The 13,437-nt window shown below is 50.3% G+C and overlaps 1 long non-coding RNA gene across 1 annotated transcript in view; it reads left to right on the forward strand.

Annotated features, from left to right (window-relative positions):
* LOC310884193 overlaps positions 1-13,437 on the forward strand; it is a 29,482-nt gene that overhangs the window by 15,504 nt on the left and 541 nt on the right. Inside the window, exons 2-3 of the long non-coding RNA XR_014574070.1 lie at positions 12,870-13,047; positions 13,138-13,281. This is a non-coding gene — a long non-coding RNA (uncharacterized lncRNA). The remainder of the gene's footprint in view (positions 1-12,869; positions 13,048-13,137; positions 13,282-13,437) is intronic.

Consider the following 13,437-nt stretch of genomic DNA (forward strand, 5'->3'; position numbering starts at 1 on the left):
ATAGAGCTCTGGGAGGAGGAAGTGCCTTGCTGCAGGGGCGGCTGGTTTGGCAGGCTGGACTTGAACATTTGGGGTGTCTGTGGAAAGGCCAGAGCTCGGCTGCCTTCGTGCAGGGTTAAAAGTGGTTGAAGAGCTGTGGCTGCTGCTGGGCGAGGTCTGTTTCAGCTGGAAGACTGAAATGGCTGCCACAGGCTGCCGAGGCCATCTCCCTCCTCTGTCAGTCTGCAGCGATGCTGCCTGGCTGCTGCTTCTCCACTGCTTTAGTTCATAGGAGAAAGGAGTTTCTGGAGCTGTTGCTTGGTTTCTTTTGAGGAGAAATAAGCAGAGAAATGTTAATGGGGAAAATACAGCACTTCCCCTTCACTGGTTCTCTTTGGTTTGAGGTAAAATGCACTCAGGCTCCAGGGAGGAAGAGGAGTGCCTTCCATGTGGTTGTCTCAGTCCTGGTTTTTGTTAATGTAATTTCGTAGCCTGTCTCTCAAAAGGCCTTGCTAACGAGGCAGGGTGTGAACTTGGTGTGAAGGTGCTGTAAGCAGCACTGCCTACACATGGGGCTACCGAACATGGGGCTGTGTGGTTTGTAGTCCCAGCCAGGCTGTCTGGTTTAATTCATGCTGCTGCCCTTTCCATCAGAGGCAGCTTGTTCTCAAGGTGGAGAAAAATATTTGTGATCCCAGGGAGATTCATCACAGCTGGTGCGTACTCCACTGATGCTGACCCTGTTACGGCTGAGTTGAAATGCCAGGAGTTGGGCCCTGTTGTGCCAAGCACCACACAGATGTGGGATAGTTAAGGTAAAAAACCCCAAATGACTCAGAGGCAAGTGGTTATGGGGGAAGAGGGTGCTCACAAACAGATCTGACATGGGAGAGCAGAGCAAATTGCTGCTGTCCAGCCTTGCAGCCCCAGAAAGGCTGGTTTCCTCTGCTGTGGAAGAGTAGCTTGGGGGAGTTTTGGAGGAGCAAAGATGTTCCCTCTGTTTCTGGGTTATGAACGTTGTCACTTCTGTCTGATATTCCCGAATCCTCAGGGGCAGTGGTGCTACAGGCGTTAACCAGAGTAATAACAAGTCATGTATTTATCTTGCATCATGCCCAGAAGGCCAGAAGAGGAGATCTGGGATGCAAGTTGCTGTGCTAGATGTACACTAAACCATAACAACCCTCTGGGCTTCCAGCCCTTGCTGCTTGGGGGAAGCATCTTAATCAAAACCCAGAAATGCACAGGGGCTGCTTGGTGCTGACGGGGAGGGAAGGAGGCACTCATTGCTGCGAGGCCAGCCTGCACCACGGAGCCGGGGAGGACGAGCCCTGCTCGCTGTGTGGATGCACGGGACATCGCTGGCAGCTTGTGGAGCAGAGCCAGCCCAGGAGCGCCTCTCCTCACCTGCAGGCCCTGTGGGAAGCAGCGTGGGCAAACCCCGGCTTCCCAGCTGTATTTGTTACACTTGGCAGCAAGGGCCTTTTCCATCCTGCCTCTGTGTGAAGCCTGAACATCTGGGGGGAGCTAAAACTTGGTAACAGCATCAACAGGAGCTCTGTTCTCCTCTCTAATGACTCACTGATATGGCTATCAACTCGTTACTGTGCTGCTCTGCCTAAATGGACAGTTAATTTGCTCATAGCAGGCACTACTAGTTCGCATCCCTTATCCACTGTTATTGATGTAACTGCACCCAGCCACAAATTAATTGTCTGCTGCTTTGTTTGCTCAGAGCAAATTGCTTGCAGATCTATCATAAATTCATAGATGGTAGATGAGAGTGGCGAGGTGCTGTGTCCTCTCCAGCCCTGTGTACCAAACTGATTGTCTGATTAACAGCCCGTGGTGCTCAGAGGGAGGGAGGTGTGCTCAGGAGCAAAATCAGGGAGCTTGAGAGGATGGTGCTGGGTAACCTCTGAAGGTACTGGCTGTTTGCACAAGTAGCTCAGTGTCACTGTCATCGTTCTCTCTACTGCATGCAGCTGGGGAGTGATGCAGAGGTGCTGGGGTTAAGCCCTGCAGGAAGAGCTGGGGGCGAGCCATCATCTGCCTGCTGCTGGAGCGAGACTCGTGGCTGGGCTTGAAGTGCTTGGACCTGCACACACAGGCTGTTTCTTCCGCTGGTTTGTCTTCACCCAGCAAAAGTGAAGTATTCTGCCCTGTCTTCATGGCATTGACAAAAGTCTAACATCAATGATCTTAAATTAATGATATGTTGAAAGCTCAGGGCTAAAGGAGCTGGAATTAATATCCTTGAGACCTGTCTAGTTCTGCCTCTTCTGACACCTCCTAATTTTCCATGTAAATTGCCTTATGGATCTTTGGCTCAAAGGCTGCCTTGTTTGCGGGGGGAGTCTGGCATGTCTGCTAGGAAATTATCCAGCGTAATGGCAAGGTTATAATTGTGCTGCAGCTATTCAGACCTGCCTCCCCTGCGTGGACGCCCTATCTGTGACTATTTGAATAATCACCGCATTTATAGCAGTTCAGCGTGCATTTCTGGTTTGTTAATACCCTACACCACTATGTGATAGGCCCGTGTGTGCACAGTTGTGCTCATAATAAAGCATGATGCTTAATCCTTTTGTTATATTGACTCCACTTTGCATGAACAGCGGAGATGGTTCTTATGCACACACCTGGAAGAATAAGCTCAGGCTTCGGCTTATCCATATAAAGCAAATTCACCCAGAATTTTGCAGGAAGTATATAAAGGTGTGAGCACAGCTGCAGGGAAATAGATTCAAAAGGTGTTGATTCACTCAGTTCTGGATATTTTGCTGTACAATCTGGTTTCACAGAAAATGAAATGTGGGATTTGACTTTTGAAAATTAGTCATACAATGGGGGAGAAGCTGTGCAAGTCATTCAATCAGCTGAATTTCATTCAGCTTTTAAATTAAAAAAGTCTATTGACTGTCTGTGCTTTCAGTGCTGCTGACCTTGATGGCTGCGTAGCACAGAAGAGAACTTGTCGCACCAAGCTCTTCACGCAAATAGAATAAATAAAAATGAGGCACAGAAGAGCCAGCATCCCTTTGTGCTATGTTTGCAACTGGAAAAATCCCTTCATTTTCACGCAACACCTCTCCTTACTTTTAAGGCCAGACCTGAAGAGCCACAGTAGCATCAATAAGCTCGCAGAGGAGGGGGAAGCCTTGTTGGCAAGGTGTCCCTGGTTGAGCCTGGAAGAGGGTTGCAGAAAGGAGTCTGTGTGAACAGAGGTGCAGCCAGGTGCGTGCCCGTGCTGTAGGCTCGGGGGGCTCTGCCCTTTCTCTGACAGATCTGCTCCCTGGGCTGGTGGGACAGGCTCGGGCTCAACCCTGTGGAACCTGGCAGCTGCTTTCAGGCAGGTGTGTGAGGGCGGGGGCCCTTCTGACATCAGGAATGAGAGGGAAGTCTTTGCTTGGTTCAGTCATCCGACTTCGGGGATAGATCAGCAGAGACTGGGCACCAGGTTCATTCTGGCCATTAAATTGTTTATCAGGTAGGGAGTTAGGATGGGAACGAGCAGGCCAGAAGCTTTCCTACTCAGGCAGGATCTCTGTAGGCTGGAAAGTGGCTGTGTGGGGAACATCCCCTTGCTGACACTGAATGTTGCTTTGGGCTTTGCTTATGTTCAGTTTTGAGTTTGTTCTACAGGGTGTTTTGGCAGCAGTGAGTTCAGGGCATGCTCGGGGAGGGGAGCCTGAACAGGCACCTATGCTGGCTAAAGAACAGGCTGAAAGCAGCCAAAATCAACTGCCTTGACAGAGCTACTAACAAGAGAAAGAAGAATGCAATAGATCTTGGTTTAAAAAAAAATCACCTCTGGTTTTAATTAGTTTAATAATTACATTTTCAGTCTGCTTGAAAGACTCAATCAACTTTTATTTTCCACCCTGGGAGAAAGTAGTGTGATCTAACTTCTGGAGGTGGCTTATTTAAAAAGAACCAAACCCACAAGTTTTCTTTCATAAAAACACCAGGAAGATTTTTTTTTCCCCTGTTGACTACTCTTCCCTTCATGCTGAAACTGTGTGGCTCACTGAATCTTCAGTGCCCGTTGCTCCTCCTGGAGCCTAAAGCAAACCTCTGAGAGGTGCTGCTGGTTTCTCTTAATATCCTCTGAGGTGCCCAAACAGTACTGAATGGTCTCTGTAATTCCTTAAAGCTTCCTTGCATCTCTGTCCCTTCCTGGTGTACCACCGCCCATGGTTATAGGCGTCTTTTATCACATAATAGACATCTTTAATATAAAATTGTACAGCTTCGACAAGTGAGTTAACATCATGATCCTAGAGGCTGATGCAGCCCTAGGTGTGGTGACCCTAGAGGCTGATGCAAACTTTCCCAGCAGCCTAAAAGGAAACCTCCAAGCAGAAGCCCAATGGGGAGAAGTCAGGTCAGGAGCGGGGAGGAGAAAAGCCAGTGTCACGCTATTTGGGTGCTTTTACTGTGTATTGTCATCCAGGGTGGAGTCTCTGAGGTTCCAACAGCTTGTCTCCTTTTAAACCAGTGTGTGTGTGTGCACGTGTGGTTGTCCTGAGTTGACAAACCAAGCTAGGCAGATGGCTGGAGAGGTGCTGTTTCATCTCACAGTCTGTGGAACAAAGCTGTAAATAACCCTGGCAAGCAAATTGCAGGGGAATGTTCAAGATCTGATGTGTCTTGTTGGAATATATCCCCACCACTATGAGCACCCATTTCTCTAGCTGTAAAAATGGGGATATGTTCATTTCTGCCCAGCTCTACAAGTTCTGAGGATGGAGTTATTAATGCCTCATTAAGTGGCCCAGGGGGTGGTGTAGAAGTGCAACCTAAGACAGTTTTGCTAGCTTCAAAAAATAGTAGAGCATCTGCTAATCAATACTCGTTCCCACTCCTCCTTATCCCAACCAGCTACAGCTCGAGTAAGGCTATTATTTTTTCCCCCTCTAGGTGTTTGCTGTTCTCACTAATGCATCCTGAAACAGCCAATGGCACCAAAATGTCAGATGTGATCTGAAGCAGCAGGGACGGGTAATAGAAGCCCCTTGCAGAGCCACTGCTCCAGCTGTCCTCATTATGTGACGCTGTCCAAGTGCAGGCAGGCATTTCACAAGTCACTGAGCGGCTCCCACTTTCAGACAGTGGTGTTTCTTCTGGAAGTAGATGAGTGTCCGTGTCTGTTCGGATTTTGCAGTGACCTTTTGTAACCTTTTTCTTTTGGAGCCATTTCCCTTTTTCTGTTACTGCACCCTTTCATTTGGTTAAAAGGAACAGATATTTAGCAATTTGTTTAGTCTTCCAGCCAGGCTTTATACTCCATACTTCTCAAAAGTTCCTTTACCCTGAGAGATATCAGCTTTCCCCTCCCAGGAGTCAGGCTGATTTGATTAGGAAACTGAGCTGAATTCTGCTTCACAGTGCCCCATTCTGCAGCAGCCAGCTCTTGTCCCTTGCCACCAGTGCCACCCTCAAATTTCCCCCTTGGAGCATTGCTTTGCAAGTCACACCCGCTGCTTTCCGCCCTGAGGTGGCTGCATTCTGGGGAGTCAAGTGCAGGTAAATCGGTTTCTACAGGGTTTTGATGAAAAATGTGTTCTGAAATACAAAATGCTGCTAAGGCAGTAACTTTGTGAACTGCCTTTGTTTTTTCACACTTGTAATAGCTAACAGTAGCAGAAGGATTGAATTCCTCTAAGGACCATGGTGCTCTGCATTGTTTGAGCCTGTTTACTGTGTGAGCAGTCAGAGGCAGAAATTAAAATTTGGGCTTCTACACTCAGCTGTCACAATTGCAATTCATTAGTATTGATGGCTCCTCTTTAAAGAAGAGATTAAATGTTTCAGAAAGTCATGACGGATCAAGTGCATCACAGCCTTATTACTGGTTACAGAAGCTTGTTTTCTGCAAGTAATTCTGTAAATCAGCTGTATGCCACTAAAGCTTAGCCAATCTCTTACTCATCTGAAGCAATCCTCTTGCTGCCGGGTCCTGTCTTCCAGCATGCAGGATGCGTCTGATATCTTTGCATCTACTGGAATCTGTATTTTAAAGAATTAGCACAGTGGAGTGATCTGGGTAGATTAAAGAAATGGAGTTTGTCCTGTCTCTAATCCAGCAAGTCTCAGTTTATCTGCCCAATCCCTGATGCTCTGTGGCTTGTCAGCGCTGTGGCTTTTATCTGACACTCAGCTGATTGCTTCAGACTCAAGTTCTTCTGGTAGCTTTCTCTCCTTGAATCACTCGCTGTTTTTCTGTTTTCCATTCCTGTATTAAAGGACAGTCAAGATAAACAGTTGCTGCAGATTTTATCTGAGATGTCAGCCTATACTTTCCAAGAAAACAAAATGGTCATTTTTCTGTCTTCAGCCGTCATCTGAGGTTTGAATCACCAGAATTTGTAAAGCACTTGAAATTATTAGATTCAATAAACTAAGGACAGCAACATGTCATCTTGGCAGTTTGTTTTGGTGGTGAAATTGGAGCCCTGAGACTTAGATGTCAAACTCCTCTCTTGGGCAGCTACAGAAGAAGCTTCTGGCATGATCCAGACCTTGTTTTGCTTGGCTTTAATCTAATCCCACTTCATTAATGCTGATGGAGGCAGTAGTGTGAGAGCAAACTCTGGTTTTCTTCCTGCAGTCAACTGGTAAAAGGGGGTCGAGGCAGGCCAGTTGTGCAGGCAGCCTGCTTGCACAGGCACATGCCGTTCAGTGCCAGCAACTGCCTGATGAATGTAGACCTCATGGAGGTGTGTGCCATGTGCAGGATGCCATCCTGCTTTGGAAGGGATTAAATACCCATCCCAACGTGGGTGCTGAGGCTGGTCAGATGGCAGTGAGGCTGGGTGCTACTCGCACCCCTTCAGCGGGTCAGTTTGGTCCTGGGGTGTCTCTGGACATTGCAGGCAGGTTCCCAGGTTAACTCTTATTCCAGGGGTTAGTAAGACCTGCATGTGTGTGCTGGAGGGAGCTGCGGTATGGAAGCACAGCAGAGTGCTTCAGTCTGGTCCACAGTTGCCCCACATCTGCCCACAGCGGACTTCCAGTGGTGTAGGTCACAACTCCAGCACTTACAGCTTGCTTTATCATAGTACCCTTGTAGTCTTTCAAGCCTTTCCTCTCAAAGCACAGAGGATAACTTCTGAATTTTCACAAATGGGTGTGAGTTGTGAATGCTGCTGCTGAAGAAAAACTTCTCTAGGCCTGCAGAAGCTAAGACAGCATGAAGAAAATAGGCAGCCAGCCACAAAAGGGCTGACTACCACCAGGCCTGCCGTGGAAGGCCTGTTCAGACATTGTAGTAAATAAGCCAAAGCTGTACACTGGGCCAAATCTCCCTGTGCATCTGTGCGGCCAGCTCAGTACAGCCTGGAGACCACAGCGGTGTCTTCCCTATCTCACATCCACACACAAACACCGCTGCTATGTGCTTTAGCCAAATCTGGAGATGAGTACATAGCATGATACCAACAGCAGGGCTCTAATCCAGTCCTAGCTTGTCTGAAATTGAGCCCAGCACCACGTGGGCAGGGAAGATGGTAAAACAAACTGCTGGTCTGGAGATGTTAGCGGCTGAGAGGTGGGCTGCAGAGGCTCCCAGAGCACTCCTACAGTAGTAGGATCTGTGCTGAGATCCTGTACTATGATGGTAGAAGGTCCTATAGGGTCTGCCATCTGAAACTGGAGAACTGTGGCCGTACCCCTGGGCTATAAGTGCAGGAGAACAAGGGGGATGGCGGAGCCTGCACAGCTTCCAGCTGCCTTCAGTAAGGCTCGTGTTTGTGTTCCCTGCCATGGTAGTGTGTGATGTTTTCCTGCTCCAATGGGCTGTGCAGCATCTCACTGGGGGTTTTACACACATTTCTTTGCTCTTGCCTGTGCTCAAGTTGGCACTGGAGCCACTGGGAGACGGCCTGGCTGCCCTTCTGCTCTGACGGAGTTTGAAGATGAAGGGGTCTCTGGGACATACAGGTCCTTGTGCTGGTCGTTGCCTTCTAAGAACCCAGACTGGCCTCTTTGCCAATCCTGTAGCCATCAGCACTCCCCGAGATCTCCTAGTAGGACCAGAGGTAAAGCCACAACCTGCTGACTGGGCATAGCCCTTTTCTTGACTGTGTGCAAAGCTGGTCTGCTTCCTTTCCCTCTCCTTGGTAAGAAAACAGGAGTAATTAGCTATGCTGCAACAATATAATGAACGGCAGGCTGGATTTGCTGGGTAAAGCCTCCCTGAGCACATAGGAGACATCCTAATTACCCTGATTGGGCCATTACGATGCAAGGTTGATGGGGAGATGCTGGAATGTTGTTTTGCTTTTTTCTTTTACCCAGAGTCTGAGAGTGTCAGGAAAAGAGGGGGGAGGTCTCATTAAAATCCCCCCAAGAAAGACACGTAATTCATTTCACACGGAACAATTGATGTTTCCCATGCTGCAGAAAGACTGAATATTAATTCCAGCAAATGGGTCCCTTCTCATTGAGCTGCCAGTGTTTGTGTTCTTAAACGTAGATATTGTGTCAGTATTGGCTGGGGGCCTTGGCTTGGCACAATGCGTCTCAGCCTAGGAGCAAATGTTTGTGTACTTTCTCCAATGGCAGTGGTTGGCTGGGGAAAAGTATCTGGACTTGAATAAAAGCGAAGGATGGGCAACTTGTTCCCTCTCTGAGAGGTGACATTTTAGTCCTTTTTTCCACTCCTGAAGCAGTTTCCTGTTGATAACGTAACGTGTTTGCGCCGCCAGAGCGCTTGGAGATCTGAGTCCGGGATTAGGGTCTAGGAAGCTGCATAAAGGCTTGACCTTTGTTAAACAGCCCCAAAAGGGTCAGCCCCCAAAGGGTCTGTGCAAGCTGAAATCTGAAGTCTTCATTTCTGAGCAGGGGCGAAGGACAGAGGGAGGCCTGAGGTGACCCATCTGCTCCTTTTCAAGCCTTTTTCCCTGGGGGGAGAGACCTGGCTCTGGACAAGGTGCACAAAGAACCAATCTCCTAAAGAAATAAGTGGATAAGAGCTTTAAGAAGCTCTCATTGATGTTAACTTCACCCGCCACTTCCACCCTGTTCATCCCTACCAAGTGCTCTGTACCGAAATGTGCACACGAATGCTAGTGTTTGGCTTTCTGTGCTCAAGCCCAGTGGGAGAGAAGTTACAGGACTGCATCCTGCAGTGAGGTGTGGGTGTCACAAGCACTGCTGCTGGATGGGGCAGGAGTTTTCTCCTTGCTCTTTTCACCCGTGCTTTTTCCTTTTCTCCCTACTCAGAGCCCTGCTTTTCCCCCTGTGAAGTTTCTGGTGGAGCAGGGCATGGCAGCCCCGTGTTGCTAAGCTGCTGTGTTTCAAACAGCGCGTGTAGGAAGATAATCATAAGAGCTCCTTCAAACTTAGGAAAAAAAACAATTCAATAACAACCAAACATTAGAATAATTAAAGTGATGTCACTGACTGTCAGCCCTCCCTACCCTGTGAGTGGAAACCTGCAGGGGACAGAAGAGCACGGGTTGGAGGGAAGGGCTGACTCATCTGTTAAACCTCATTTCTTCCACTTAAAACTAAGTTAAGGCCTAAACCAAAGCCCGTGTGTGTCACCGCTGAATCAAAGCTCAGAAAATCCCCTGCCCTGAAGGTGTTTGTTGCACCAGGCCGTGCAGGCCTCCTTTTCTCATGAGGTGTTGGGTGATGCGCTCAGTAGCCAGGGTGCAGTCTGCCCCCTGTTCCTTGTGCTAAAAACCCCGACTGCTGTGGGGTAAACTCAACCTCACCCCGATGTTAACGGGCAGAGCCTGGATCTCAGCTCTGGGGCTCTCACCCTGTGTGGAGCTGCAGGACTAAGCCCTGAGCCTTCAGCAGTGCTTGTGCTGCTCGGCTGCTGTGCGCAGGGAGGGCGATGCCGATGCAGCCTGACTTTGCTTTTGGAGGAATCCTTCCTGACCCCAGGGAGCGCTGGCATTGCTCCAGCGTCAGGTTGCAGCACAGCCTAACCATGTTTAGAGGCAGTAAAACGTACTGAGCTGACGGCCCTGGAGGCTTTTCTAACATCCCTGTCCTCAGCATGTCCAGAAGCGCTTTGGAAAGCAGCGCTCTGTGTGCACCGTCACGTCTCGCACTGGGGTAAGCCACCTCTCTGGTGTAACTGTGCGGTTGTTGAAGCCCACTTCTGCCTTTCTGGAGGAGCCATTGCTCTCCTGGGAGATGAGGGGTGGCGATTTCCATAGCCGGCGCGTTGCATGGGTAAAAGGTGCTGAGGGGATCAACTACAGGCCCTGTGCGATTGCAGGAGCAGTTTCCCACATGGGATCTGGGCAGGGCGAAAAGACTTTAAAAGCAGCTATCACCTCTAATGCTCCCCTGTACTGAGGGTCTGCTTCTCTTCAAAAGGTTTTCCCCCAGTGGTGCAGAGAGCTTTCTGTGCCGAGCACTGCCCTCTAAGCATGGCTTCCACATGCCTTACGTCACCTGGAGGCACCCAAGGGCTCCCGCCTGCTGGAGAAGCTTCCCTGCTTGGCGATGGGGGCTCCAGCTGAGCCCCCCACCCTTTCACATCACCCATCAGTGAGACTTCCCTGTGTGCTGCCCCCTCCCTGTGTTGTCTGTGCCCCCTCCAGCCCTGCTGCAGGAGGGTTCAGCCCGCGGCAGTGAGCGAGGAAGGGCCTCGCTGTGAGGTCCCCGCATCTGGCGGGAGGGCTACCGTGAAGCGAGTGGGCTGGGAGCGTATCTGTACCTGTTGCATGGCTCGTCTCCCACCGGTGAGTCTGGTGAATGAAATTCATCCAATTAGCTACCCGGGAGGACTGATGAAACACCGTTAGTCAGCCTGGCCGTGTCCCAGGGGCCGTGAGTCACCCGGCCTCCCCCCTCCCCAGCCCGCAGCGCGGGCTCGCTCCCCGTCAGGGCTGCGAGTGCTCCTGGGCAGAGACTTCAGGCGGAGAGCGGTGTTTGGGGAAGGATGTCACCAACCTGCTGCCTGGCAGGGCTATGGGGACCTCAGCTCATCCTTCCCATAGAGCTGCAACAGTGGGGCAGGAGGGAGTAGGATTCATTGCCCCATGGGGCTGTGGATAGCGGAGAAGAGGTAACTGAAAAGGGTGAGTCGGGGAATAAACGCTGCAGGCAGCTGCCGAAGAGGGCTCTGCTGCTAGCTTGGGAAGTAGAAGTAAATTAACTGGACCGTATGCCCCTTGTGGGAGTTTATCAAGAGCAGGTCTGTGACATGTAACTTCAGTCGCACCTCAAAGGACAAGGAGGGGAACAGGAGTGGGTGGAGAGTGAACCCATCTGTCATCCTGCTGTCTGACCAGGCAGCTAGCAAACACACAGGAAAAGTGCTGGTGAAAAGAGCCAAGGAAATTTGTCTCGTCCAGAATGGCAGGCTCTTGAACCAAGCAACTAGACTGAATAGGTTCTTTCTACCACCCTTTTTTCCCCTCCTTCCTGGCTGTTTACTTGGATTTCCTTTAGTTCCTCTCGAGCGAAGGAGACAAAGGGCTGCCTACAAGAGGCAGGGCTGCAGGGAAACACGCTGCGTTATCTCTGCGCCCTGCTCCCCGCGCCTTTCACACAGGCTGCAGCACGGGCTGCCTATCTCCGTGCGAGTAGCTGTGTCCTGTTCTATTTAGCGATGCCTTTTGTTCTGCCTCTGCAATCAGCAGCAGAGGCACTGAGATGGGGCAGGGGGCATCACGTAACAAATATGAACAGCAGAATAGACCAAGAGGTAAAGCTGGGTGTGGATCAGTACACTGACAGGCTCTTTGACTCAACAGAGTCTGCTTTGGGAAATAGTGGAAAGGAGTGGGATGTTTAGTGTTGGCCACGCCGAGGGGGTGTGGGGCAGAAAATGCTGGCTTGCCACCGTGCTGAGCTCTGGGGCAGGGTGCTGGAGGAGGGCTGGGGCTGGATGTGGCCCAGCTGGCAGGAGGGGGTGCAGCTCCTCAGCAGCAAGGCTGCGTCTGAGTCCTTAAAGGTGGTCTCTGGGGAGGGTGTCCGGCAGTACAGGGTGGTGGTGTCAGTAAAGGAATGGCATCCTGTCCCCCCATTGCATCCCACGCAGCAGCAGGGCAGCAGAGGTTACTGCCAGGGAGGCAGCAGATGTACACCAGCTACGCAGAGGCTATTTAGCTACTAGAACTCCTTAAAACACCCTAGGTAGGGGGACACCTTTGAGCAAAAGGTTTGGGTTCGAAGGAGCAGCTTTTGTTCATCTTGCCCAGTGCTTTGGGGTGACCTAGAGGATGTGGCAAAAAGCTATATGCTGTCTGTTCTTTGGTTTGCTTTCTGTCTGCACCTCTCTTCCTACCAAATCCACAGGTGTCTGCATCCCTCTGTTCCTGAAGAGCATTTGCTGCAGTTGTTACGGATGTACGTGGGGAGGGAGGGAGCCTGCAGACAGCATTTGAACATCTGGGCAAAGGAATCCTTGCAGGTGGGCGGGAGGAACGTAACGGGGAGGGGGCAGGTGCCTCTGTTGGGACTTGGGCTGAACGGGGAGCCCTCATCCCTTGCACTGGGATCAGGTCTGTCTAGCACAGCTGTTCCCCCTTTAGATCTCATCTATGTGAGGACTCTGTCCTGGGGAGGTGCCAGTGTACTGTGCCTTGATGTCGGTGTGATGGGGTCTGGAAAAGGCTTTCCCCATGGAGACCCTTTCCAGCGTTGCACCAGCTGGTCCTGGCCTTGCTCCATGGTTAGCCCCGTGTGCCCTGGTGGTTTTGAGCACGGGGCTTGGCCGTACCAGGTCAGCCTGACTCATTTAGGATGGGAATAGATTGGCTCAACCATAAACACCTTTATTGTAAGCAAGATAACATCTTTAATATGCTGCTCTGAGAGCTCTGACAGTTCAGTTGTTTTTCCTTTCCTTTACGCTTTCCTCGCTGCTGGTATTAAAGGAGGGGAAAAAAGCACTCAACCTTTACCACCTTTCACAGATAAGAGTCCCAGTCCTCCCTTTGACTTCCTTGTAGAAGAAAGTTACAACAATGGTTTCACTTGTCTCGAGAGCAAGTCTGTCTTGGCACAGCACACAGCTTCCTCGACCTTCGCTCCTGAGCTCTTCGGGGAAAATGCTGACCAAAGAGCAAAGAAGTCCCGTGAAAACCAGCACAGGTGAAAATTCCTGGAATTTAAATGGGGGCGAAGATTTTTAAAGTCATAGTTTGATATCTCTATACGTGCCTGTCTGGCTTTGTTGTCCAGGGAAAAAAGGGGAGAAAATTGACAAAATACCACGGAGTCGCAGTGTGGATGTGCTTCTGTGGTGGGTGGAAGCTGGCAGAGCCTGGAATGGAAATGCAGGGCCCCTGTTACGAGGTTTGTTATGATCTGCTCTGATCGCTAGAGGTGAGTGAATGGCTGTTTGTTCTCTGGGGGGTGTAGAATGAAATACTGGCTGTGTTTAAAAATACCTGCAAGCGCGCTGTGTGCACTAGGCACACCTGAAGGCTTCAGAAGTCCTGTGCAGGTGGTAGTCTGGCTGTTCGGCTGCGTAAGGGTGAA

This window comes from Anser anser (assembly GCF_964211835.1).
Source record: "Anser anser genome assembly, chromosome: 19".
Lineage (NCBI taxonomy): Eukaryota > Metazoa > Chordata > Aves > Anseriformes > Anatidae > Anser > Anser anser.